Source organism: Moschus berezovskii, chromosome 9 (assembly GCF_049115385.1).
Source record: "Moschus berezovskii isolate FMDL1 chromosome 9, NW_MosBer_1.0, whole genome shotgun sequence".
Lineage (NCBI taxonomy): Eukaryota > Metazoa > Chordata > Mammalia > Artiodactyla > Moschidae > Moschus > Moschus berezovskii.
This window is the reverse complement of record NC_142468.1, coordinates 100,162,232-100,188,699: the sequence shown is the minus strand read 5'-3', so window position 1 is coordinate 100,188,699 and position 26,468 is coordinate 100,162,232. Positions and strand designations below refer to the sequence as shown.

At 39.0% G+C, this 26,468-nt stretch overlaps 3 pseudogenes; 2 read left to right on the top strand and 1 right to left on the bottom strand.

Annotated features, from left to right (window-relative positions):
• The first annotated feature begins 10,072 nt into the window (after window positions 1-10,072).
• LOC148776653 (olfactory receptor 11G2-like) lies at window positions 10,073-11,149 on the top strand (annotated as a pseudogene).
• Window positions 11,150-11,361: 212 nt separating this feature from the next.
• Window positions 11,362-12,893, bottom strand: LOC129543037 (GTP-binding protein 10 pseudogene; annotated as a pseudogene).
• A 10,604-nt stretch (window positions 12,894-23,497) lies between these two features.
• On the top strand, window positions 23,498-24,460 carry LOC148776652 (olfactory receptor 11H6-like; annotated as a pseudogene).
• The last annotated feature ends 2,008 nt before the right edge of the window (window positions 24,461-26,468 follow it).

Sequence of the window (26,468 nt, the reverse complement as noted above, 5' to 3'; positions counted from 1 at the left end):
CCCTTAGTCTTTCCCAGCATCACTGGGGGTGGTCTTGATCCCTGTCTCCTGTACAATGTTGCAAACCTCTGTCCATAGTTCTTCAGGCACTCTATCAGATCTAATCCCTTGACTCTGTTTGTCACTTCTACTGTATAATCATAAGGGATTTGATTTAGGTCATCCCTGAATGGTCTGGTGCTTTCCCCTATTTTCTTCAATTTGAGTCTGATTGTGGCAATAAGGAGTCCACGGTCTGAGCGACAGTCGGCTCCCAGTCTTGTTTGTGCTGACGGTATAGAACTTTTCCATCTTTGGCTGCAAAGAATATAATCAATTTGATTTCAGTATTGACCAGCTGGTAATGTCCATGTATAGAGTCTGGAGATGTCAGGTGAGCAGCAAACTAGAAGGGCCATTGCTAGGTGACAGTCTCACCAATGGATTCAGGAAGGCTTTTTCAGCTTTGAGCTCAACACAGAAAGTAAAACACATTTGGGGATTGAATTATTTACCGTGCTTGTCCCTGCTGCTCCTGAGAGGCAACCTCCAGGGACAATATTGGGCCAGAAAGCAATGCAAAATAAAAGGAAGAGAGAGTTTCTGGACTCTACTCCATTTTTTAAAAATTATATTTATTTATTTAGCTTTGGCTGTGCTGGGTCTTCATTGCTTCATAGACTTTTGTCTAGTTGCCGCAAGCAGGGACTACGCTCTAGTGCGGGCTTCTCACTGTAGTGGCCTCTCTTGTTGTGGCTCCCACCTTCAAGAGCACAGGCTGAATAGTTGTGGCACATGGACTGAGTTGCTCCAAAGCAGATGAGATCTTCCTGAATCAGGGATCAAACCCATGTCACTGGCAGGTGGATTCCTTACCACTGAGCCACCAGGGAAACCCTCTATCCATTTTTGTATAACAGCTAAAGAGGATCTTCTGTGAAGACCAACCTGTATCAATGCTGCACTAGGAATCCAAAATCTTGGATACCTATGACTATTTAGAAAGTTTAAGTATATGTGAGAACCCTTTGACTATCCTGATTCACTGTTCACTTTGTTGTAAATGTTGCTAACAAGAGACCATGAATGTTATTATTTTATCTATAAACATTTTTAATTAAAAATAATTTTGTTGTTTTTAATTAAAAATAATTTTATTCACTTTTAATCCCATTATAAATGTTTCTTTTTTAATTAGTTTTTACTGGAGTATAGTTGATATACAGTATTGTGTTAGCTTTTGTAAAGTGGATCTGTGATACATAGACATATATCCACTTATAGAAAAAGAAGTATAAACAATAACACGACATTCTTTTACAAATTCACATACAGTTTGCTTGGCCTTCCAAGAGAATACTGGAAATATTTTCTTGAAAGTCATGCCAGAGCCATTTTAGCTACTCTGTTTCCTATTATTTTTCAGATAACATGACAAAATTTAGTGAGTTTGGATTGAATCAGAGGATTAGCAACTGAACAACAACAACAAATTAAGATTTTAAATTCCCTGTACCTAAAGAGGAAAACTGAAATTGCATTACCAGATGAAATGCACAACAAGGCAGAAACAGAATGACTTCAGTATTGAGGGCGTGAGGAGAAGGGGACGACAGAGGATGAGATAGTTGGAGGGCATCATCAACTCAATGAATATGAGTTTGAGAAAATTCCAGGAGATAGTGAAGGACAGGAAAGCCTGGCATGATACAGTCCATGGTCGCAAACAGTCAAACACAACTGAGTGACTGAACAACAAAAACTTCAAAATGATAAACTTAAAACAAGTGAGCAAACTGGTTCTCAAATAAAAAGGAGTCTGTTCTTTAATAGGATTTGAAGGAAAGATAATATCCTCAGACATGGGATCATGTTTCATTCCATAGGAAGGAGACCGGATGCCAGAAATGGAAGGTTTTCAGTGTCATCCAAGTCCACTCAGAGGCCCCTCGTCCAGGGTTCAGCATCCCGATCTGTTTTGGTTTCTGTCATTGTTCAGTCACTAACTCAGGTCTGACTTTTTGTGACCCCATGGACTGTAGCAAACCAGAGTCCTCTGTCCTCCACTCTCTCCCAGAGCTTGCTCAAATTCATGTCCATTGAATTGGTGATGCTCTCTAACCATCTCTCATCCTCTGCTGCCCCCTTCTCCTTCTGCCTTCAATCTTTCCTAGCATCAGGGTCTTTTCCAAATGAGCTGGCTCTTGGTATCAGGTGGTCAAAACATCAGAGCTTCAGCTTCAGTATCAGTCCTTCCAATGAATATTTAGGGTTGATTTCCTTTAGGATTGACTGGTTTGATCTCCCTGCAGTCCAAGGGACTCTCAAGTCTTCTCCAGTACCACAATTCAAAAGCTTCAGATATTTGGCACTCGGCCTTCTTTACGGTCCATCTCTCACATCTGTACATAACTACATGATACATTACTGATCCTATGTATATAATAGAAAACCTAGGCTTCTCAGGTGGCTCAGTGGTAAAGAATCTACCTGCCAACACAGGAGACGCAGGAGATGTGTGTTCAATCCCTAGGTCAGGAAGATCCTTTGAAGTAGGAAATGGCAACCCGCTCCTGTATTCTTGCCTGGAAAATTCCATAGACAGAAGAGCCTGGTGGGCTACAGTCCATGGGGTCACAAAGAATTGGACATGATTAAGTAACTGAGCATGCACACACAAACGAGAACTTCTATACAGCTCAAGGAACTCTACTCGGTGCTTTCTGGTGACCTAAACAGGAAGGAAAACCTGTTAAGAGGGGATATTTGTACATGTAGAGTTGATTCACTTTGTTGTATAGTAGAAACTAACACAACATTGCAAAGCAACTATACTCCAATAAAAATTTTTCATAAAAGAAAAAAAAAGACAAAAATACAACATCTGGCACAGAAGATTAATTCAACCACTGTCCTGGATATGATCCTAAAGTAACCTTTCATTTGGCTCCTCCTCCGCCCTGGCACAGTGTGGGAGCAGTTCTGCCTCCCCAGGAGACTGGTGGGATGTATGCATATAATGTCATCTAATCTAGGACAAGGGCACCAGGAATATATAATGGGAAAAAGATAGTCTCTTCAATGAAAGGAAAAGGAAAGTTAAGTCGCACAGTCGTGTTCGACTCTTTGCGACCCCATGGACTGCAGCCTCCCAGGCTCCTCCATCCATGGGATTTTCCAGGCAAGAGTATTCTTCGATGAATGGGGTTGAAAAACTGAATACCCACATGCAAAAAACTTTTATTATTCCATGTATAAAAATCAACTTGAAATGGATTTATATATATCAATTCAGATCAGTTCAGTTGCACAGTCATGTCCAATTCTTTGAGACCCCATGGACTGCAGCACGCCATGCCTCCCTGTCCATCACCAACTCCTGATGATGCCATCCAACCATCCCATCCTCTGTCATCTCCTTCTCCTCCTGCCTTCAATCTTTCCCAGCACCAGGGTCTTTTCAAATGAGTCAGCTCTTCGCATTAGGTGGCCAAAGTATTGAAGTTTCAGCTTCAACATCAGTCCTTCCAATGAACATTTAGGACTGATTTCCTTTAGGATGGACTGGTTGGATCTCCTTGCAGTCCAAGGGACTCTCAAGAGTCTCCTCCAATACCATAGTTCAAAAGCATCAATTTTTCGGAGCTCAGCTTTCTTTATGGTCCAACTCTCACATCCATACATGACTACTGGAAAAATCAAAGCCTTAACTAGATGGACCTTTGTTGACAAAGTAGTGTCTCTGCTTTTTAATATGCTGTCTAGGTTGGTCACATATATATATACACATGTGACCTGATATTCCTGAAACTGTAAAACATAGAAGACAACACGGGAAATAAGTTCCTTGACATTGGTCTGCCAATGCTGTGCAAAGCAGCAAAAGCAAAAATAAACAAGTGGGACTACATCTAAAATAAAAGCTTCTGTACTGTGAAGAAAAATTAACAAAATGAAAAGGCAGCCTATGTGATAGAAGAAAATATTTGCCAACCATATACCTGATAATATCTAAAATATAAAAGGAACTCATGTGACTCAAGAAAAAAAGTAACAAATTTTAAATAGATATTTATAGATGTATTTTCAAGAAAGGTATAAAAATGGTCAACTGATACATAAAAAGGTGCTCAACATCACTAATAATCAGGGAAAACACAAACCAAAACCAAGAAATATCATCTCACACCTATTAGAACAGCTATCATCAAAAAGACAAAAGATAACAAGTGTTTGGAAGGATGTGGAGAAAAAAGAATCCCTGTGCACTATTAGTGGAATGCAAAGTGGTACAGCCACTATGGAAAACAGTGTGGAGGTTCCTCAAAAAATTAAAAATACAGATATCATATGATCCAGCAGCCCCACTTCTGAGTATATATTCAAAGAAAATGAAATCATTATCTCCAAGAGATATCTGAACCTCCACGTTCATTGCAGCAATTTTGACAATAGCCAAGAATGGAAACATCTAATTGTCCATCTACAGACCAAGGGATAAAGAAGATATGATATATATACATATGGTAGAATATCATTCAGCCATGAGAAAGAAAGAAGTCTAGCCATTTGTAGCATCACAGATGGACCTTGAGGGTATTGTGCTTTGTGAAGTAAGTCAAAGACAAATACTGCATTATATCACTTCCATTTAAAATCTTAAAAAGTTAAACTCAAGAATCTAATGTACATCATAGTGATTATTGTCAACAATTTGAATTATATACTTAAATTTGCTGATAGAGAAGATCTTCAATGTTCTGGCCACCAAAGAAAAACAGTAATTATGTGAGTGGATGGAGGTGTTAGCTAATGTTATGGAGGTAATCATTTTGCAGTTTATAAGTGTATCAAATTAATACACTGTATATTAAAAAGCAGAGACATTACTTTGCCAACAAAGGTCCATCTAGTTAAGGCTATGGTTTTTCCAGTGGTCACGTATGGATGTGAGAGTTGGACTATAAAGAAATCTGAGCACCGAAAAATTGATGCTTTTGAACTGTGGTGTTGGAGAAGACTCTTCAGAGTCCCTTGGACTGCAAGGACATCCAACCAGTCCATCCTAAAGGAGATTAGCCCTGGGTATTCATTTGAAGGACTGATGCTAAAGCTGAAACTCCAATACTTTGGCCGCCTCATGCGAAGGGCTGACTCATTTGAAAAGACCCTGATGCTGGGAAAGATTAAGGGCAGGAGGAGAAGCGGACAACAGAGGATGAGATGGTTGGATGGCATCACTGACTCGATGGACATGGGTTTGGGTGGACTTCGGGAGTTGGTGATGGACAGGGAGGCCTGGTGTGCTGCAGTTCATGGGGTCGCAAGGAGTTGGACACGGCTGAGCGACTGAACTGACTGACACCTTAAACTCATACATTGTAATATGTCAATTATATCTCAATAAATCTGAAAAAGAATTTAAAGAGTACGTGCATGCTAAGTTGTTTTGGTAGTGTCCAACTCTTTGCAACCCTATGGACTGTAGCCTGCCAGGTTCCTCTATCCATGGGATTCTCTAGGCAAGAAAACAGGAGTGGGTTGCCATGCCCTCATCCAGGGGGGTCTTCCCTGGAGGGAACCCACATTCATGGGATCGAACCCACGTCTCTTATGTCTCCTTCATTGGCAGGTGGGTTCTTTACCATTATCACCACCTGGGAAGCCCTTAAAGAGTACAGTGAAGTACAGAAGTGCATAAAGATGAAATAGAGACAATAGAACTGGGTGCTAGAAAGTGGTCATCTCTCCAGTTTATGCTACTCCAGCACACTGCCCTCACTGCTCTTCCTCTGACATGCTAAATGTACTCCTTTTCTTCTTCCTGGCATTAGCTGTTTCTTCTGTCTGAAAACTCTCTCAATCTCCTCTTGGATTTTTCCCACATTTTTTTCAAGCTTCTGCTCAAATGTTAAGTTCTCTGATAGGCTTTCTTTTAAACCATATTTAAAATTACAAGTCCTACCCCGCAGGGGTTAATAGTCAACCAACTGTTGCTCTGGCTAAGCCATGAGAAACTCACCATGGGAAAAGAATAAAAGCTAAATATAGCAATACAGCATAACCCAAATAAAAGTACATTGGGTTGATTAGTTGGGGTCGTCATACCCCGCTAAGCTAAGGAAAAACATAGTGTGGAACTTGGAACGCTGGGTCAGCGCAAGTTCAGAACACTGCTTGTGCACACACTAAGATGTTTTCCTAAGGTATATGCGGGTCTATGACCTCCAGCTAGGTGATAACCCTTGTACAAGAAAATAACAAAGACAGCTTAAAGTAATCAATAAACGGGAAACGTGACTGGGGACACAGGAGAATGACATCGTTGTAACACAACAGATACTTTCTGCTTGCCAAGACACTAAATAAAAGTGATGAGGCCCCAAAGTGCCCCCCAGTCCCATCTTTAAAACTTTAATTCTGTCTCTAGTTTCTTTTTCCCAAACTGCACGTGGACCACTTTTAATCCCTACCTGTTGTGCTTGCCTCAGCACTACTCCATTTATAATCCGTCCCACTTCCATGTTTCATTTTTCTTGAATGAAAAGAAAAAGTTAATATTTCAGTTATTCACTTACTGATTTTGTTTAGTTTCTGTTGCTCCCCAACCTCAATTGAATTGTTCTAGGTAGGCAGGAAATTTTTTTTCTGTTTTTAAAAACAGGCTGTATCCTTACTGCCTGTTCAGCACTTAATAAACAATTGCTTACTTGAATAACCCTATACCAGTCTTAGCCCTGAAAATGCAACTTTCCAATGACTATTATAAAATAACAGCTGAAATGTCTCTAAACAAAAAATCTGAGAATATTAGTGAGGAAAATTTGTTTTTCTCTTTCTTCAAAAGAGAAAGAGAGTCAAATGGTACATCTTTTTATTGTAACTATTACAGCAAACACTGCTATTATTTAATTATTCCCCAGGAAACTTTTGCAAAACCTGATTAGTGGAAGCTCAAGAGAAGATAAGAACTTACTCCGCAAGTGCGCTATTCCTCAAGGAACAGCAGGACTTGGATTTCATTGTAAATAAAGACAATTCAAAACCCATCTGCTGAACAAATACTTGCAAAATATCAGGGCATGGCTCCCAAATCTCAAAAGGCCATGATGCAAGGAAATGAATTTAGACAACACCTTCATCTGGGCTTTCATCTAAATATGACCCTTGAGGCTGGGGAGGAAAAACTCTTTTAAAATTCACTCTTTGCTTCTCATGACAGGTTACAAACTGGATCGGCCATCTCATCAGAAGTCCCTCACATGCTATGGGAATATTTTATTTCCCCTCTCTGACTTTTCTTCTTGGCACACATCCAAGGAGTGAGTTAAAGTTTTGCATGCCCTATTTCAAATGCTGAGATTTTTGCATACATGGATTTGCTGACAAGTGTTTACTTCTTGTTCTAAATGTAAATATCTGACTACAATAAAATTCAGACAGAGAATTTTAAAATATCAACTTTCTATTATTTTCCTGAGCTTTGGGAAATACACCTAATTTTCTGATTCCTTTAAAATACTAATGGGTATTGTTTACAGAGAGACTTGGGGATTTTATTTTTAAAATGTATAACGGTAAATTACTGGAAGTGGATTTATTACCAATATTATAATGAATTTTGTTTTTTGTTCAGTAGAAATAATATGACAAATCTCTGATTCCACTCTGATATCACAGCTCTCCAACCCACATATTGCCCTCAAGCTCACTAATTTTGTGTATCTTCCTTAAGTGATAAAACACCATTCAGCATCTGTATGCTTCCTGTTTCTTGCATTTGTAGGATATCCTTTGGATTGTGACTTTATACAGTTAGTATTCCCAAGAAATACTGTAACAGGAGACCCAAACAGGGTGAGTATTGACATTGATTTGACTGGCCACTGTTAGGGTGCCATTGCACTGCAGGCTCAGTCACTCAGTCATCTCTGAGTCTTTGCAATACAATAGACTGTAGCCTACCAGGCTCCTCTGTCCTTGGGATTTTCCAGGTGAGAATACTGGAGTGGGTTGGCATTTCCTCCTGCTAGAGATCTTCTCAGCCCAGGGACTGAACACACATCTCTTGTGTCTCCTGCATTGCAGACAGATTCCTTACTGCTGAGCCATCGGGGAAGTCCTTGTTAGTAAAAATGAGGAATTTCAATATCATCAAACAGGGTTTCAAGGTATCAAGACACACATTGCAATATAAAAGACAAAAATTAAATGAGTTTTAAAAATTCAGTCAAATGAGTTATGAAGCTACCACTATGATGTGTGTTAGCTGAGCTTTTTCTTCAATAAAAGCAGCAGAATAATTTGTGGACATCTAAGGGTAATTTTGAAGCTTATTCATATGAATTGCCTCTTAATGTTATGCTTTTTCTCTTTTTTCTGCATATTTTTATTCACTGTATGTGTGTAAGTACAATTTATATGTTCTTAAGTAAAAGGCCCTCTCATTTATAGTGACAAGCCAAGATTCACTAGCTCCATAGCTTGAGTTTCTAGACAAGATGACATTTATTCTCTCTCAGCTACTGTACAAAAGCTTCAATTGAGAAAAATCATACAATTATTCATGATAAAAATCTTAAATAATCTTCTTTTACAAATCTTGCTTCACAATTGCAATAGATCAAAGAAGACTGTCTTTGATGACAAAATACACACACACACAGAAGCACTTGTGCGCCCCCTGATATAATGTGATTGCTATGAGAAACAAACAGATTGGCTACCAGCTTGCATTCAGACCTGATAAAATCTATATAGCCCCATGAGCAATGAGAATACATAAATAGCAGTGCTTTCACTTTAGGTTCCAAATATGATAGCCAACAGTAGGCTTCTAAGAAAGCAAGACATGAAGCTTTGATTCGATAATTACAAACTAGGGGAAGAGGGGAGCAAGAATGGTTAAGAAAGATATTCCATGTCTCAAGATTGTCTCAATAGAAGATGCCTAGAATGAGTATAAAAATGTTTCAGAGGTTATGCATAAAAAAGAGAAAACGAGACCAAACATAGAAAGCAGCTATGAAAATAATGGAAATGCCATGCACACAAATCAAAATCTTTTCTCTATGTCACAACTATTTTGCAGCAAAATGGGCCAAGTCTAGTCACATTCAACAGGGCAGTCACTCCGAGTAGTTGCTCTCCTTAAGGTCCATCAGTCACTCTGAGTCGTTGCTCTCCTTAAGGTCCGTTGCCCCAAGTGGCATATCTAGTTCTCAAGTTCACTAGAGAGTATATCAAAATTTTCAGTATTCAGGTGCCAAAGGTTAGGGCTCTTCTCGTGCTGTGGAGCTGAATCCAACAGGCCGGACAGAGAAAACACATTTCTTATACGCCAAACGTGTTTAGTACAGTCATATAATATACCACCTGTGCTGGTACCAGAGAGGCCCTTTTCATCATTACTTAACAATATCATAAACAAGCACAAAAAGAAATATTCCCTGTATTCTTTCTTTGTTATCTCAGTGAGATAGAACCTTCTGAAATTTCATTTGCTATTATTATCAATATCACTAATTACAAAAAATTAGTTTTACATAATATTTTAGAAATTCCACATATGCTGGTTTGTGTGTACTATTCTTTTTTATGGTAAAACACACAGAAAGTTAAGTGACTTACTCTGAATTACAAATTTTACACTTAAGTGTTATCCAATATCCCAATCTAGTTTAATGATTGTGCCAAACCATGTTCTTATTTATATGATTATTTGCATCCTATCAAAATGAAGGGCTTCCCTGGTGGCTCAGTGGTAAAGAATCCACCTGCCAATGCAGGAAGAACCCCTGGAAAAGGAAATGACAACCCATTCCGGTATTCTTGTCTGGGAAATCCCATGGACAGAGGAGCCTGGTGGGCTACAGTCCATGAGCTAGCAAAAAAGTCAGACATGACTACGTGATTAAACAACATCATCAAATGAAATCATACTCTTGGGCAATAGGTTATGATGATCACCATTTGGGTGCTTTAAAATAAAACTCATTGTTTATTACTTAATCTACCCAAACTGGTAACGAAACTAGGATTTTTCAGGAAGAATCAGTATACTGTGTTAAAGTTAAGTAACTTCTGTCATCCCATGTCTTCCAGACCAATGAATATGTCCAGCAGAGAAACCACCCACTTTGTTATCCACTTAATCCTCCTGGGCTGGGCTTTCCCTCAAGCCCAGAAATGCAGCTCCTCTACTTCGGGCTCTTTTCAGTAGCCTATATCCCGACCCTGATGTGGAACACAGATGTGCGGTGGGATCAGCGCCTTCACACGCCCATGTACATCTTCTTGGGGAATTTCTCTTTCCTGGAAATATGTTATGTCACCACAACCATCCCTAATATGTTGGCCAACTTTCTATCCTCAAGCAAGTCCATCTCCTTCGTGAGCTGTTTTGCACAGTCCTACTTGTTCTCTTTTGGGTGTGACGAGGGCTTCTACCTTTGCATCATGGCCTTTGACAGGTATCTTGCCATCTGCCATCCTCTGCATTACCCACGCATCATGACTAAAGAGCTCTACACTGCCATCATCATCTTTGGGTGATCCTGTGGGTTCATTCTCTTCCTAACCCCTGTTGTTCTCATTTCACAGTTGCCCTTTTGCAACCCAAATATCATCGACCACTTTATGTGTGATCCTGTCCCATTGATGATGCTGTCCTGTTCTGAAGACAGCACCACACAACTCATTTACTCTACTTTCAATGCTGTTTTCATGACTGGCACCTTTCTCTTCCTCCTTTGCTTCTATGTGCTGGTGATTCTGGCTGTGGTAAGGATGCCCTCAGAAGCCAGCAAACGCAAGGCTTTCTCCACTGGTGCTTCTCATCTGGCTGTGGTAATTCTGTTTTTTTGCTCTGTTATGGTGATATATGTTAGTCCTGGATCAGGACACCCAGTGAAAGTGCAAAAAATTGTGACCTTATTTTATTCTGTAATAACACCCCTCTGCAATCCTCTAATTTATAGCCTCAGGAACAGTGAGATGAAGGCTGCTCTAAGGAAAGTCTTTTGGGCTGAAATATCTGTTCTTAAAACATAAATCAGAAGTCATAGTGAACTAAGTTGCAACACAAGCTATCTGAATAAGACACGAACAGGATGGTTTTCTAGAAAATTTAATAATAATTTTGGTTAAGGAACTATTACAATAAAGCCTACTATTATCATAAAAGTCACCCACTACATGATGGATTAGTCTTTTTTTTTTTTTTTTTGCTGATTATCAGTGATCTTTATTATAAGTGAATATGTTCAAAATCAGGAGTTTGAGGTTGTTCAAAAAAAAAAAAAAAGAACTATTACAAATTTAGGAGAACCAGGTAATGAGAAACTCAAAAACAAACAAATAAAACCTAGTTGCTCATAAGGAACCCTGTTTTATAATCTTAAAAATTATCTCACTAGAGCCACTCCAGTACTCTTGCCTAGAAAATCCCATGGATAGAGGAGCCTGGTAGGCTGCAGTCCATGGGGTCGCTAAGGGTCGGACACGACTGAGCGACTTCACTTTCACTTTCACACATTGGAGAAGGAAATGGCAACCCACTCCAGTGTTCTTGCCTGGAGAATCCCAGGGCCGGGTGGGCTTCCGTCTATGGGGTCACACAGAGTCGGATACGACTGAAGTGATTCAGCAGCAGCAGCAGAGACATACAGATAGAATACTATAGGATGTTATTACACGTGGATGGCCATAACATTATAAACTGTCATTTTTAACCCTTGGTTATTTTTTTATCTGTTGACAAACTTAACTACAAAACATCTTTAAAAATATGGTTCTTGAATGATGGTATATACAGCAGGTTAGTAACAACCAACATTCTAAAAAATGTCAAAGAGCTTTCAAATGAACACAATTTCAGTATCACTTTTCATATATTTAAGTTACATCCATTCTAGGACTAGAAACAGCATTCTTTGATGGTGGCTCACTATAAGATATTGTATTGGAAATATGTAGATTAAGCAACTGCTTCTTATGATATGCATCATTTTCCTGGTTGGCGTGTTCATCCAGAGATTTCCTTACACAGTTCTTTAGTTCATCGATTCCTTCTCCAGTAACTGCAGAGATGGGGATGATGTGTTGGAATTCCACAGTCCTCTCTGGAATCATGTGTTTTTCAAATAAATGCAAAAATTCTTTAGGATTCTGGAGTTGGTTCATCAGTACATGGAACTTATCCTGTGCATCTGGCAAGTCCATTTTATTTACTGCTAAGAGTGCAGATTTTGTCTGAAGTTCCTCTTTGTACAACTCTAACTCTTTTGAAAGCAGTATTATGGTTTCAAAAGCAGTTCTGTAATGAGTTTGGGAAGAAAGCTGAAATCCAGAAATATCAACAACAAAAAGCAGTTGTTTAGTTCTTTCTATATGCTTGAGGAATTTGTGGCCCATTCCTTTGTTCATATGTGCTCCTTCTATTAAACCAGGAAGATCAGCTACTGATATCTGTTTGAGATCACTATATATAATTTTTCCGAGTTCAGGCTTTATTGTTGTAAATGCATAATCTGCAATTGCAGGTTTTGCATAAGAAATCTTACTTAGCAAAGAGGATTTTCCAGCATTTGGGAATCTATAACGTTACCACTGTCATCAGTTACTGAAACACCCACAGGGACAGGAATTTCACAGTCTTTCCCTTTGGAGCCTTTCAGTGCACTAACTCGACTGTTTGCTCCTTCTCCAGCCACAAACCGTTTCTGAGGATATTTATCCTTAAGTTGTTTTAAAGTCATTTTGTTATGGGCTACAATCCAGACGTCACCACCTTTTCCACCTTCTCCACCTAAACGAGGGTAGCCCATTCCACCACTTCCTCCCTTGGTGAAGAGTCTCAGGTTATCAATGAAGTTTCCATACTTTCTGAACAGCATGCAACTGCAGCGCACCATGCCTGCAAAGCGGATTAGTCATTTTTAAGAAATAAAATTGTCTTAAGAAAATTGAACTTGTCATCATAACCAAGCTTCTAAAAGGAAGTATAAATCTGCTTTGTGTTTCAGAATTGAAGCAACATATAAGGATTCAAGAGGATTCATAAACTTGTTTTGGTATTTACACTGCAACATCTTCTCCACTGGTAGCCACAGAATGTAAGGATTACCGTATGAAAAAAGTACAGCCGTACAGGTGTGATCTTTTTACTCTCTTCCAAAGAATAATTCCTGTTTCTACTCTAAGGATCGTAAAGAAACAAACAGCCTTAGGTGCATATTAAGTAGTAAGTCAGAAAGTACTCAAAATAAGAATTAGGAACTTAGTGGCTCGTGTTTATTCAATAAAGTTAAGATATATGCTAAATGTAAAGGGCATTAGTCAGGACTTCTCTCTTTGCTGCAAATCCAGTGTCAATTGACATGCTGTAGGACCATATTTTATTTCGGTATTTTTGCCATGTGACATATTAAGTATTATCTAAAATGTGTCTAAAGATCTTTTTAAAATATATAGTTACAAATGTTGGTTTGTTTATGCATTTTATTTTCACCACTAGCACGTATTTTTTAAAGATGATTCTAAGAATATAACAGAGAAATAAAGTGTAATTTAGGGAGCCACATTTATAGCCTTCAGAAAATCATCTATTCCACAAAGTGAAGTACAACTGTAATTGGACTTCCTTTAAGAAAGAACCAAGAATCTGAGGTTGTCTGGACAAGGACGGTCAGAATTTCTGGGGGTTCTATAGCAAGTTTTTTCTGTCCTATTTCACAAAGTGGACTGAATGGGTGAACAATTGCCTGGACAAATTATCTACCTAAGTAAAAATGCTTAATTAAGAACATCATCCAAAATATCTTTAACATAAGATGCTGTTTCCCTGATTATTTTAACTATTATTTCCTTCTGGGTGCTTATGGTTTGCTCACCCTACAGTCATCTAGCTTTCTTAAAGCAGATAGGGAAAAGAGATGAGAATGTGTAGTGAATAAAATGTACTGTTGCTTCCAAAGGTGTGTGGTTTCTGCATTTGTAACCGATTTTGCGATAATAATTAACTAGGCTTTTTGCATCTCACACTTTACATATCAGAAACACCTCGTAATTCAGGCTGCTGACACTTAAAATGGAATGAAATTAATTAATTAATTAAAACGAAATAAAATTCAAGTTTTTTAGTAACTTTTGCTTAATTCAGGACTTTATGAATTAAGGATATAGTGAAATCTAAACTTCAAATTTGTCTAGTTTATTTTAGGAGATTATTTACAAGGATACAAGCAAAGTCTATCTACTCAATAAACAATCTCTTGTTTTACCACTTCCCTCAGATGCTTCCCTCAATCTCACCATCTGGACCAGTCTCACCATTTGGACATTCATTCCAAATCATAAAATAAATTCTTACCTCCTCTCATACAGAGGTCAGCCTTGCAGGCTACTTCCTTTATTTCAATTACATGTCCTACTATTTCTAAGAATTTATCAGTGCTGATCCTGAGCTAAACCACTTATGTAAACTATCTCCAAATTTACCAACATGCTTTTCTAGGAATAATCCATGTGAAGTTAATAGGAAAGGAGAAAAACTGTCTGCTCAGCTTTTTTAAGTGCCATTCTTAAATAAAGCAAGTAAAGGGTTACACCAAAGTAAGCAAATTCATGAAGTCTTCAAAACATTGTAAGTATTATAAATCTCCAAAAATCATGTACTGAAATGGAATTTTATCCAATTTTGACAAAATAACTTTATTTTCTCCCAAATCACCTGATGGAACTGTTATCACACTGAGTAATTTGAGAACAGTCACTTCATTTATTATATACATATAATATGCATTTATTTTATACATATAACAACCTTCTGGAGCAAGTTATTACCAACACTATGTTAAAAAATTAGAAAATTAACAGTTTTAGTGAGGTTCAGGAATTTCCCAAATATCACACTAGTAAATGGTAATGGAGCCAGATGTTTATTGTAGCAGATACTTTTGGTAAGCTTCTTTTTCAGCTACAGTTGTACTGAATAGTTCTACATGAATTTTAACTCATACTGGGAGAAATATCAATAACCTCAGATATGCACATGACACTACCCTTATGGCAGAAAGTGAAGAGGAACTCAAAAGCCTCTTGATGAAAGTGAAAGAGGAGAGTGAAAAGGTTGGCTTGAAGCTCAACATTCAGAAAATAAAGATCGTGGCATCTGGTCCCATCACTTCATGGGAAATAGATGGGAAAACGGTGGAAACAGTGTCAGACTTTATTTTTGGAGGCTCCAAAATCACTGTAGATGCTGACTGCAGCCATGAAATTAAAAGACGCTTACTCCTTGGAAGGAAAGTTATGACCAACCTAGATAGCATATTACAAAGCAGAGACATTCCTTTGCCAACAAAGGTCCGTCTAGTCAAGGCTATGGTTTTTCCCATGGTCATGTATGGATGTGAGAATTGGACTGTGAAGAAAGCTGATCGCCGAAGAATTGATGTTTTTGAACTGTGGTGTTGGAGAAGACTCTTGAGAGTCCCTTGGACTGCAAGGAGATCCAACCAGTCCATTCTAAAGGAGATCAATCCTGGGTGTTCATTGGAAGGACTGATGCTAAAGTTGAAACTGCAATACTTTGGCCACCTCATGCGATGAGTTGACTCACCGGAAAAGACCCTGATGCTGGGAAAGGTTGGGGGCGGGAGGAAGGAGAAGGGGACGACAGAGAATGAGATGGCTGGATGGCATCACCGACTCTGTGGACATGAGTTTGAGTGAACTCCGGGAGTTGGTGATGGACAGAGAGGCCTGGTGTGCTGTGATTCATGGGGTCGCAAAGAGTCGGACACGACTGAGCGACCGAACTGAACTGAATTGAACTGAACAGTGTCCCACTTCAAAACCACCACATATCTTTCAAATTTCTGCCTCAGAGTGTCTCAGAAGTCACTAGAGCCAGCCACTTGATGGCAAGTTGATTACACTAACCCCTTCCTTTATGGAGAAGGGGTTTATCCTTCTGAAATTTATCCTTTCTGAAATTGCTACAAGTACTGGAGACTGGTTGTGTTTCCCTGTTGATAATTGCACACATTTTCTGTTCACAAAAACAGACATCTTTCAATTCTACATCATATATGTTATCAATATGTAATCTCAAGATGTGAATATATTCCTAAGCATAAAACCAAAGTATAAACCACTAAGAGAAAGAGTGCATATGTGACTACATAAAAAATAGCTTTGGTTCAAAAAATTGCTATGCACATGTATTGAATAGGTAAAACATCAAAAATGGAAAATATAAATATGCTATAAGAAATTATTTTAAATCAAGAAAAATGAACACATGATTAGAAAAATGTTATATATATAAATGAAAAGGAAAAAAAGGCAAAATGATAAAAAACACTTCTTAGACTCAACCAAATTACTAATTAAATAAATACACATTAAAATAATGACACATTACTTTAAAATATTCATAATGGTAATTTTTAGACAGAATTATAATAAGCTGTATGTGTGTGTGTGTTTCAAATGTGAGGAAAATGAGCATTCTCACTATCTGCTGGTTAGACTAAGTTAGGGCAACACTTTTAGAAAGCAATCTAGCAATATGGCAAAGAAAAGTCTTAAAATTATATATACATTTTGATCAGCTAATACACTTATACTAATTCACTGTAAGAGAACATCATCACAGAATAGTTTGTAATAGAAAAAACTTGCAAAGCAATCTAAATGTCCAACAAGAGAGAACTACTTATATTACGCTGTAACCATAAAATGATTATGTTCCTCAGTTCAGTTCAGTCACTCAGTGGTGTCCGACTCTTTGCGATTCCATACATCACAGCACGCCAGGCCTCCCTGTCCATCACCAACTCCCGGAGTTTACCTAAACTCATGTCCATCAACTGATTAAATCAATCAGCATTTGGGAAGAAACCAAGAGGAGAAAAAGAAAATCACAAAACAGTGCTCTAAAGACAATATGAAGTGGGTGGAACAGTGGAGGGAGTGAGGAAAGATATGGGTGTAACGCATTTTTTACATAATTGGAGTCTCTCCGAGCCAGTGCCAGGTGCCTGCTTTCAAGCCTATTAAAATTCTATTTCTGCCCAACTTCTTCTGAGTCAGGGATTCCACCTCTTGTCTGAGATTAGCAGTCATATCAAAGTTGCATGGGAGACTCTCAAAAGACCAGAAAATTCTCAGAATTAGTTAAATTCGCTTTCATTTGAAAATTCATTATTTAATGTACAGGACATGTTTGGCGAGAACAAATGAAGCAGAATGGTGAAATTAAGCACTACCTATGGGGCTTCCCTGGTGGCTCAGAGGTTAAAGCGTCTGCCTCCAATGCGGGAGACCCGGGTTCAATCCCTGGGTCGGGAAGATCCCCTGGAGAAGGAAACGGTAACCCACTCCAGTATTCTTGCCTGGAGAATCCCACGGACGGAAAAGCCTGGTAGGCTACAGTCCATGGGGTCGCAAAGAGTCGGACACGACTGAGCGACGGAACAGAACAGAACAGATATCATCTCCAACAGTTTGGATATCATCGATCTAAAGTCAAGTATAAAGTGACAAGTATATGTATTTGGCCACTTCTCTCTTCTGCCCAAATTCACAAGGAACACAGCAACACTAAGAGTCCTAATGTATGGCCTGGGGAAGGCTGTGCCAAGAGAGGGACCTGGTATCCTGGGCCATATTGCCCAAAGCTGAACCTGGTTCAACACAGTCCTTGGGGCTTAGCTGCCTACCTTCCACAATATCCTGCCTGGAACAAAAAGAGTGCCTGGGAAGGTCCAATTTGCCCGGAACCAGGATGGCTTTCTTTCTTGAGGCAATTGACCTATCTGAGAGGATTGGTTTCTGAGGTGTTTCTGGAGTTAAAAAGGAAAAGAACTGATTTGGAAGGTTACATGCTAATGAAATACTGACAATATACATTATCAGTAACAAAATGTTTGAAAAGGTTAGACAGTCATCATCAAAGCAACAAAGAATGAAAAGAAGTTTTTATAAGCAAGTCACTGAGGGAGGAGTTTAAAGATGAGTCTCCAAACACAATGTGAGAGTATAAGTGATTCTATGACTTGCAGATACATCACTGGTGCTTCCAATGGAAAATCCTTCTAAGTCATTACTAGAAGAAGCAACAGGAAGCAGGGCTACAGTAAAAGGACCTGGTCACTATTAACTCAGAATTATCTTTCCCCCAGGTTGCTTTCTGCTGGAACTAGTGAACATCAAACAGAGTGAGTGGGCTACTTCCAATATTGCTGCCTTTGTCAGCTTGGATTAGAGACTTTCTGCCTGGTTTTGGACACCTGGTATCTCTGTGCTAAAATAACTAAAGCTTGGAGAAGAAAGATGGAGTCTAGCACAAGAAATAGAGAGTCGAACAGAAGTAACATCTGAATCTGGTCTGACCCCTACCTTGCTGGGAGGCACTGCAAGCTCATACTCAGTTGTGTTCAACTCTTTGCGACCCTATGGATTATAGCCTGCTAGGCTCCTCTGTCCATGGGAGTTTTCAGGCAGGAACAGTATTACCGAGAATTCAAATGCACCTCATTGTCAAGACTACTCTGTGTCTGCTTACACAGCAAAGAATAAAAAAGAATTAAAGTTCTGTCCTTGAATGGGATTTTTGCTGGAACTTTTGCCAAAGTAGCTCATTACCTTGAAAGCTGCTTATGGGCAATAACTATTTTAAACAAATCTTTGTTCACAATAGCAATCATTTTTCAGACAAATTTGTTGTATCAAGATAAAATAAGATGTTAAGCCATAAACCAGATTCTGAACAGCCTTCTCAAATATAATGTTTGAAGTGAAACTACTTAAGGAAGCCAAGAAGCCAAAATAACAAGATTAATAGAATTTTCCCAGAGGGATAGAAAGACATAACAATGACCAGGAAAGAATAACAGGTAGAAGCCATGGGAAGATTAGATATAACTTTTCACTCCAGTCACCCTATATGTAGAAAAGATAAACCAAGTTGAGTTAGAGCCAAATATAAACTCTTACCCTCTGTGGGCTTCTGTTCAATCATTTTAAAAGGATAAGACAGTATTCAAAAGAGTTTAATGAGATTTACAAGTATTTGATAGGACTTCCCACATGGCTCAGTGGTAAAGAATCTGCCTGCAATGCAGGAGACCCAGGTTCAATCCCTGGGTTGGGAAGATAACCTGGAGGAGGAAAGGACAACCCACTCCAGTATTCTTGCCTGGGGAATTCCATGGATAGAGGAACCCAGCCAGGTACAGTCCATGGGGTCACAAAGAGTCGGACATGACTTATAACTGAGCATGCACACATATATAATAGATAACACATATGAAATCTGCTGGCATAGTAATCAGCAAATAGCAGGTACTATCACCTAAACACAATAAAAACCGGGTAGAGTGTTTATATCCATTGAGACAGGAGAAGATAATTGGAAAACATAAGAAGACATAAAATCCTTGTGGTTGAGGGTATGATAGGAGGCTCTGAACAAGTGAGACCCTAGGTTTTCTTATTCTCATGAGGATTGAAAGCCACTGTACAATTTCACTGGGAATCAGTTCCTGCCACCAAAAGTCTACTCAGGGAATGCAGACCAACTTTTAACACTGCTGTACAGACTGATAAAGATAGGCAGGGAGGTTACCTTTTTAGTGGGTCATAGGGAAGAGACTTGGGCTTCCTCAGTGGCTCAGTGGTAAAGAATCTGCCTGCCAATGCAGGAGATGCAAGATACAAGTTCGATCCCTGGGTCAGAAAGATTCCCTGGAAGAGGATATAGCAACCCACTCCAGTATTCTTGCTGGGAAAATCCCACAGACAGAGGAGACTGGTGGGCTATAGTGCACAGGATCATAAAGAGTCAGACAACTGGGCAACCGAGCATGCTCCCACAGGAAGATACTCAGGATCTGGGAATTTATTAAAGTGAACTTTCAATGTCATTTGAAGAAACACATATGCGAACAGGGGAGCTCTGGGAGCCTTAAAGCAACTGGTGATATCCAATATGGAGCTGGTTTTAAATCCAGAGCCTGTCTGTGGGTGTCAGGTGAGCAGCAAATTAGAGGGGCCATTACTAGGTGACAATCTCACCGATGGATTCAGGAAGGCCTTTTCAGCTTTGAGCACAACACTGAAAGTAAAACACACTTGGGGATTGAATGATGCCCTCTGATTGTCCCTGCTGCTCCTGAGGGATGGCCTCTAGGGACAGTATGTGGCCAGAAAGGTATACATAGTAAAACAGAGAGTTTCTTGGCATTTTATTCTTTTTTTGCAGTTAAAGAGAATCCTTTGTGAGGCTCAAAGTGTGGCAGAGTGTCACCAGGACCCCCAAATTCTTCATCTAGGATCTTTAAGAGGGCACAGTGGTAGCCCCTCAACTGCCTGCTGCAATGTCCACTGTGTGTATTATTGCTACAGAAAGAGGGCTGTGAACGGTCCTTTGGATTTTTATTTATAAATATATTTCATATGATAAACAAGGTAATATATCAACTGATATATAACTTTTTACAAAATCTTTATTATTCCTGGTAGAATCACATCTGTCCAGCATACAATTGTTCAAAAATCCCATCAGGAAATTTTGAGCTGACACTTCTCTGTTTGGCATTATTTTTCAGGTAAAGAAATGATAGAAGCTAATGAGCTTCATATCACTTCAAAGGAGATAAAACTTTTGTAAGTAATCGATATTTATTTTCATTAAGTGTAATTAAGACTGAAGAATTCCTGTATTTGCAGTGAAAGGAAAAATCAACATATAGTCTCAGGTAGAGTCCACAGTGACCCAAGGCAGGGAGAGAAGGGCCCTGGGTGAATTGAACTTAGAACAGTGAGGCAGGAACAGAGGAGTTTTTAATCAGGAAAGGAAGGAAGACATTCATGAGAGTACCAAGCCGTATTACAGATAAAAATTTGAAAGAAAATTTGTTGTTTCTTTCTCTTTCTTTCTGATGACATTTTCCTTTTTCTTACTTCGAATTCTGATTAACGTCTGCTCATTCAAGAGCCTATGTTAAAACATCAAAGACTCCTCCTCAAATACTCTTATCCTTACCTTAATTTTGAGGTGGGTTTACACTGATTCTGACTGTGAGTGAAGGGGGATTTCCCATTAAAATATAACACCCCTGCAACGCACCTTCATTCCACTATTTTCCTTTCTTTATCAAGTTTCTTTGCCCTGTTTACACACAATCTTACCCACCACAGTCAGTTCAACTCTATTTACCCACCATAGCCAGTTCAACTGTATAAGTAAAATTATGGTCACAGTAAAAAGTGTGATGGCTCTTACTACACATATTTTAGCTAAATATCCAATATTGAAAATTTAGCTTGTCTACTTCTGATTTAAAGCATCATATCATCCCTTCCAATCACTGAATTTCCAGTCAAAGTTTTCTCCAATGAGCCCATCACCTGGGATGTATAGCTTATAGTTCATTTCAACTCATCCATCTGTTGGTCTTTCTGAATGAACACAAAACTCTTTTTATACTTGATCTCCCTTTGGCATTTGATGGAAGCTGCTAGTTTGGAAGATACCCGCCTCACCATCTTAGTGATGTATCTGATGTATCCTATAGAGAGAGACAGTGAGAAATATGTAAATAATCTTTTCCTATGGTATATAGCCTCAATCACTAACACAGCTTTCCTGAGGCTAGTCCTCCACATGCACAAGTGGAAATTTGATATAGGCAAGTGGCAGATGAACAAATTGAATAAAAAACAATAAGGAAACACAGCTAATACATACATAGCTGACATCTGTGTAGGGGAAAAAGTTGGATTTTAGAATCAACGTGCTCAGAGTGACAGTAAAATTCAGCGCTACATTTAGAAATGTGAAGGTGTTTTTTCTTAAGGCTCTAGAACTGGAAAGCAGAGGGAGGAGAATTTATTGAGATAATGAATGTTAAGTGATGGTCACAATAAATGCTTCATACATAACAGCGGGTGCTCTTTGCTCACTACCTTAGACGTCAAATTTTTAAAAAATGTTCAGAAATTGGTTCAAGTCAGAGGGCTTCCCTGATAGCTCAGTTGGTAAAGAACCCGCCTGCAATGCAGGAGACCCCAGTTCGATTCCTGGGTCTGTAAGATCCACTGGGGAAGGGATAGGCTACCCACTCCAGTATTCTTGCGCTTTCCTTGTGGCTCAGCTGGTAAAGAATCCGACTGCAATGCCAGAAACCTGGGTTCAATCCCTGGGTTGGGAGGATCCCCTGGAAAAGGGAAAGGCTACCCGTTCCAGTATTCTGGCCTGGAGAATTCCATGGATGTCCATGGCGTCACAAAGAGTTGGACACGACTGAGTGACTTTCACTTTCATAAAAGTGCCAAAAATTAGGACGCAGGGCAGGTCAAAGATGGTGATTTCCAGCTTTAGTTAGTAGCCTTGCTAAAACTCTTCTTTATCATAAATCAGAATTTGGGTCAAGGAGGAAAAGCTGTAGTACATGCACAATATACTTTTGCAGCCATCTAAGCAAAGAGACAAGTTTTCTCCATCTGCCTCTTGCTGTTTTTCTATTTGAGAGCCAGGATCTCCTAATTAAAGAAGAGAAGCCAACGAAGGTCCTTTTTTCTCTGTATCAGTTTAGCTGTTGGCTCAGCAAGTAGAAGTTAAATACCAGCTCTAAGAAACTAATAGGTACTGTCTAAAATGGAATTTGTGGCAATGTCTTCAGCACCCTGCTTCCGTTAACAGAGCCATCCAGGATAGATATCCTGAGAAAATGTTAACTGACAACATAGTAAGGTACTCTTTTTGTACTGACCTAATTCAACTTCATAGTAATTTATTACTTTTTTACAACATGACAAGCTTTAATATTTTTTCATTCATCTTTTACCTCTTATTCATATAAAATGATTCTCTTTGTCTTATTGAAGACAAGCCTTGAATTCCACTTTTCTGCTATGAATATTGCCAGGCCATTTTTTTAATTGAAATAAAATAGACTTGCAATATTATATTAGTTTTAGGTGTACAGGATCATGATTCAGTATTTTCATACACTACAAAATGATCACCACAATAACTCTAGTTACCACGTGTTACCATATTAATTTGAACTTTGATTTTTCTTAGAATTTTCCAAAATTCTAAATAAAATTTTCTTTGCAATGAGGAGAAAAGAAATTACATGGATGTATGAGGGTGTATCTTATGGAACTTTACATCAAGGAAGAATTAAGGTAAATGCAAACATAGAAAACAATCTGGACTCCATGTTATATGATGTCAGTGAAATTTGTACTCTGAAAAAAATGGAGACTGTTACAGTGGGCGCTGTGGGAGCATACAGTAACATATTGGCTGGGGTTCTCAGAACTCTGCTCTCATTGGACTAAGCTAGATCATTGGGAAATGAGTTAAAATCAGAACCATATGGAGCCCTTTCACAAAAGTGCATTAAAGGAATAAACAGAAGTCAGAAAATTAAAAAAATGACTTTTCAAGAGAAAGAAATGGCTAATCTAATGATCATTCCCTTCATAGATCAGAAGAATGCACCTCTCAGAAGCCAGTAATATCTCTGGGTCTGTGAGTGAGTTCATTCTCCTGGGCTTCCCCGGCCGCAGGGAGATCCAGATCCTCCTCTCTGTCATATTCTCCCTCATCTACCTCCTGACCCTCCTTGGGAATGCAGCCATCATCTGTGCTGTGTGGTCAAGCCGGAAGCTCCATACACCCATGTACATCCTCCTGGCTAACTTCTCCTTCCTGGAGATCTGCTATGTCAGTTCTGATGTGCCCAAAATGTTGGCCAACATCATCTCCCAGACCAAGAGCATCTCCTATGCTGGCTGCCTGCTCCAGTTCTACTTCTTCTTCTCCATGTGTGCAGCTGAGGGCTACTTTCTATCTGCGATGTCCTTTGATCGGTTCCTTGCCATCTGTCGACCTCTGCATTACCCCACCATCATGACCTATCAACTCTGTGCCCGATTAGTGGTTTTCTGATGGGCAGGTGGCTTTTTATCAATACTGATGCCTGCAGTTCTTATGTCCCGGGTGCCTTTCTGTGGCCCTAATGTCATTGACCATTTTTTCTGTGACCTGGGACCATTGTTGGCACTGTCCTGTGCCCCCGTTCCAAAAACTACTCTAACTTGTGCCACTGTAAGCTCGCTTATCATTTTCATCAGTTTCCTCTACATTCTTGGGTCCTATACCTTAGTTTTGCGAGCTGTACTTCGGGTCCCAGCTGGCTCAGGCAGGAACAAAGCTTTTTCTACACGTGCCTCCCATTTCTTGGTGGTTTCCTTGTTCTGTGGCTCAGTTATGGTGATGTACGTGAGTCCAGGCTCCAGAAGCCATCCTGGGACACAGAAATTTGTGCCCCTGTTTTACTGCATGGCAACCCCATTCTTTAATCCTCTGATCTACAGCCTCCGGAACAAAGATATGAAAGATGCACTGAGGAAAGTCCTCTGTACATCAGAATTTTCTAAAAATACAGAGACATGATATACATTTTTACATTATTATTCTCTCAAGATTTCAGAATTTCTCTCATTTAAAAAAATTCTTTTCTGGGCATGTCTGAGTATTTGACTTCTTAATCTCATGAAAGTATGATTCATTACACACACCAAAAAACCCTCATCCTATCTCAAAATAAAATACCCACAGTTCCAAAGGTCTATTGCAGCAAAGTTTCATGGAGTTTTTATTCACCAATGTATTAATATAAATTGATGTTTTAAAGATTTTTTTTGTAGTCCTAAAACTAATATAATCAAGTTGGTATATATAAAACTAAGGCTCATACTTCCAAATTGTGTCTTGGATTTTATCCTAATAGTTTTATGCACTTTAAATTTATCAACTATTTTGCTTTTCCAATTATAAGGTTGTCTATAATTGAGAAATAGCACCAACTCACTATGCTCACGAAAAAAGCCAATCACTTAATATATAAGATCAAGGACTCAATATCTGTCACTGAAACAGTAGTGTTTTTCACTTGTGTTTTCCTTACTACCTAAAACTGATGAGCTACACACAGTATGTAGCAAATTAAAATAGGAATTTATATGGTTTCTTCTTAAGGAATATTCTTGGTCCAACTTTGAAGAGAGTACAAAGGCAAGCACACATTTACATGTGCCAAATCATTAAGTATTCTTACTCAAAACTGCGTTTCTGCACCTTCCAAGCTTTAAGTAGAGGAACATTTACTGTTAACAGAAAAGAAGCATGAGAAACCAGAAAACAGACTCTGCCAATTAAATATAAGCTACTTCAAGGCAGTCAGCACTTGATATAAATTTTTCAGCTTGACCTGATCATCCGCCTGTACTCTGAATTGTTCATATCTTATTTTTTTAATTAAAAATTGATTGAGGCAACATTGGTTTATAACATTATGTAAGTTTCATGTGTTCAACAATATGTATCATATTTTAAACTGTAGCACAAAACTTCTTTTTCTGGGGGAGGGGTTGGTTTGTAAATTTTCTCCTATATAGTGAAGAAAAAGCTTATGATTTGACTGACAATGTGCAATCCAAACCAGACCTCAATTTGTTTTCTGTTTTTATGTAGAAAACAGGGTTCTTACTTACACACAACAAGTAAAGAGGGCTTTAAAGCCCTCTTCCAAGTTATTCTGACTTTGGGGAATATTTTCTGTGGCAACCCACTCCAGTGTTCTTGCCTGGAGAATCCCGGGGACGGGGGACCCTGGTGGGCTTCTGTCTATGGGGTCACACAGAGTCGGACACGACTGAAGTGACGCAGCAGCAGCAGCAGCAGAATATGCTAAGTAGTGAGGCTGCTGGATCACCGTAAAATCAGAGGAGAATTCCAGGCACCAACCAATCCAGAAGGGTTTAGTTTCTTTTTGCTCTCTGCAGATTACTGAGACTGCACCTTTCTACGGCAAATCTACTATGATGTAATTATAACAGGTTTCTTACTTGCTTACAACAGAAGCTGACTTTGGCTGATTAAGCATGACAATGGGGAAGATTTATTGATGGGATATAAGGAATGTCACAGAATCAGTGAAAGTGAAAGACTCACAGATGAAGCGCAGAATCAAAGATGAATGTGCAAACCATCCTGTGGAACTGGTCTGAGGAGAAATCGCTATCCCTACAGCCATGCCTACTGCCATGAGCCGCCAGATGGCACAGTGTTGCCTATACTGAATCTGCCTCAGATGCTAAAGAATCCTCCTGCAGTGCACTAAAATCCTGCCAATTCTGCACTAGGAATTTGTCTTTCCTGCAATAAGTGTGCTAACTGCTTCAGTGCTATTTTTTCCCCAATATTTCAATATTGTTATCTCCTACCATCCCATTTCTCCTTCCTGCGTCACTATTTTGACCCAAAATCTGATGTAGTTGTACCTGCTTGGTGCAACCAAGAGTACATCTCTCTACTATAGCTGCCTCAGAGGCTGGGAGAGTTAATACCTAGAAATAAAAACTCCAGTTATATAAAGATACAAAGAGCTCCAAGTCTCTAC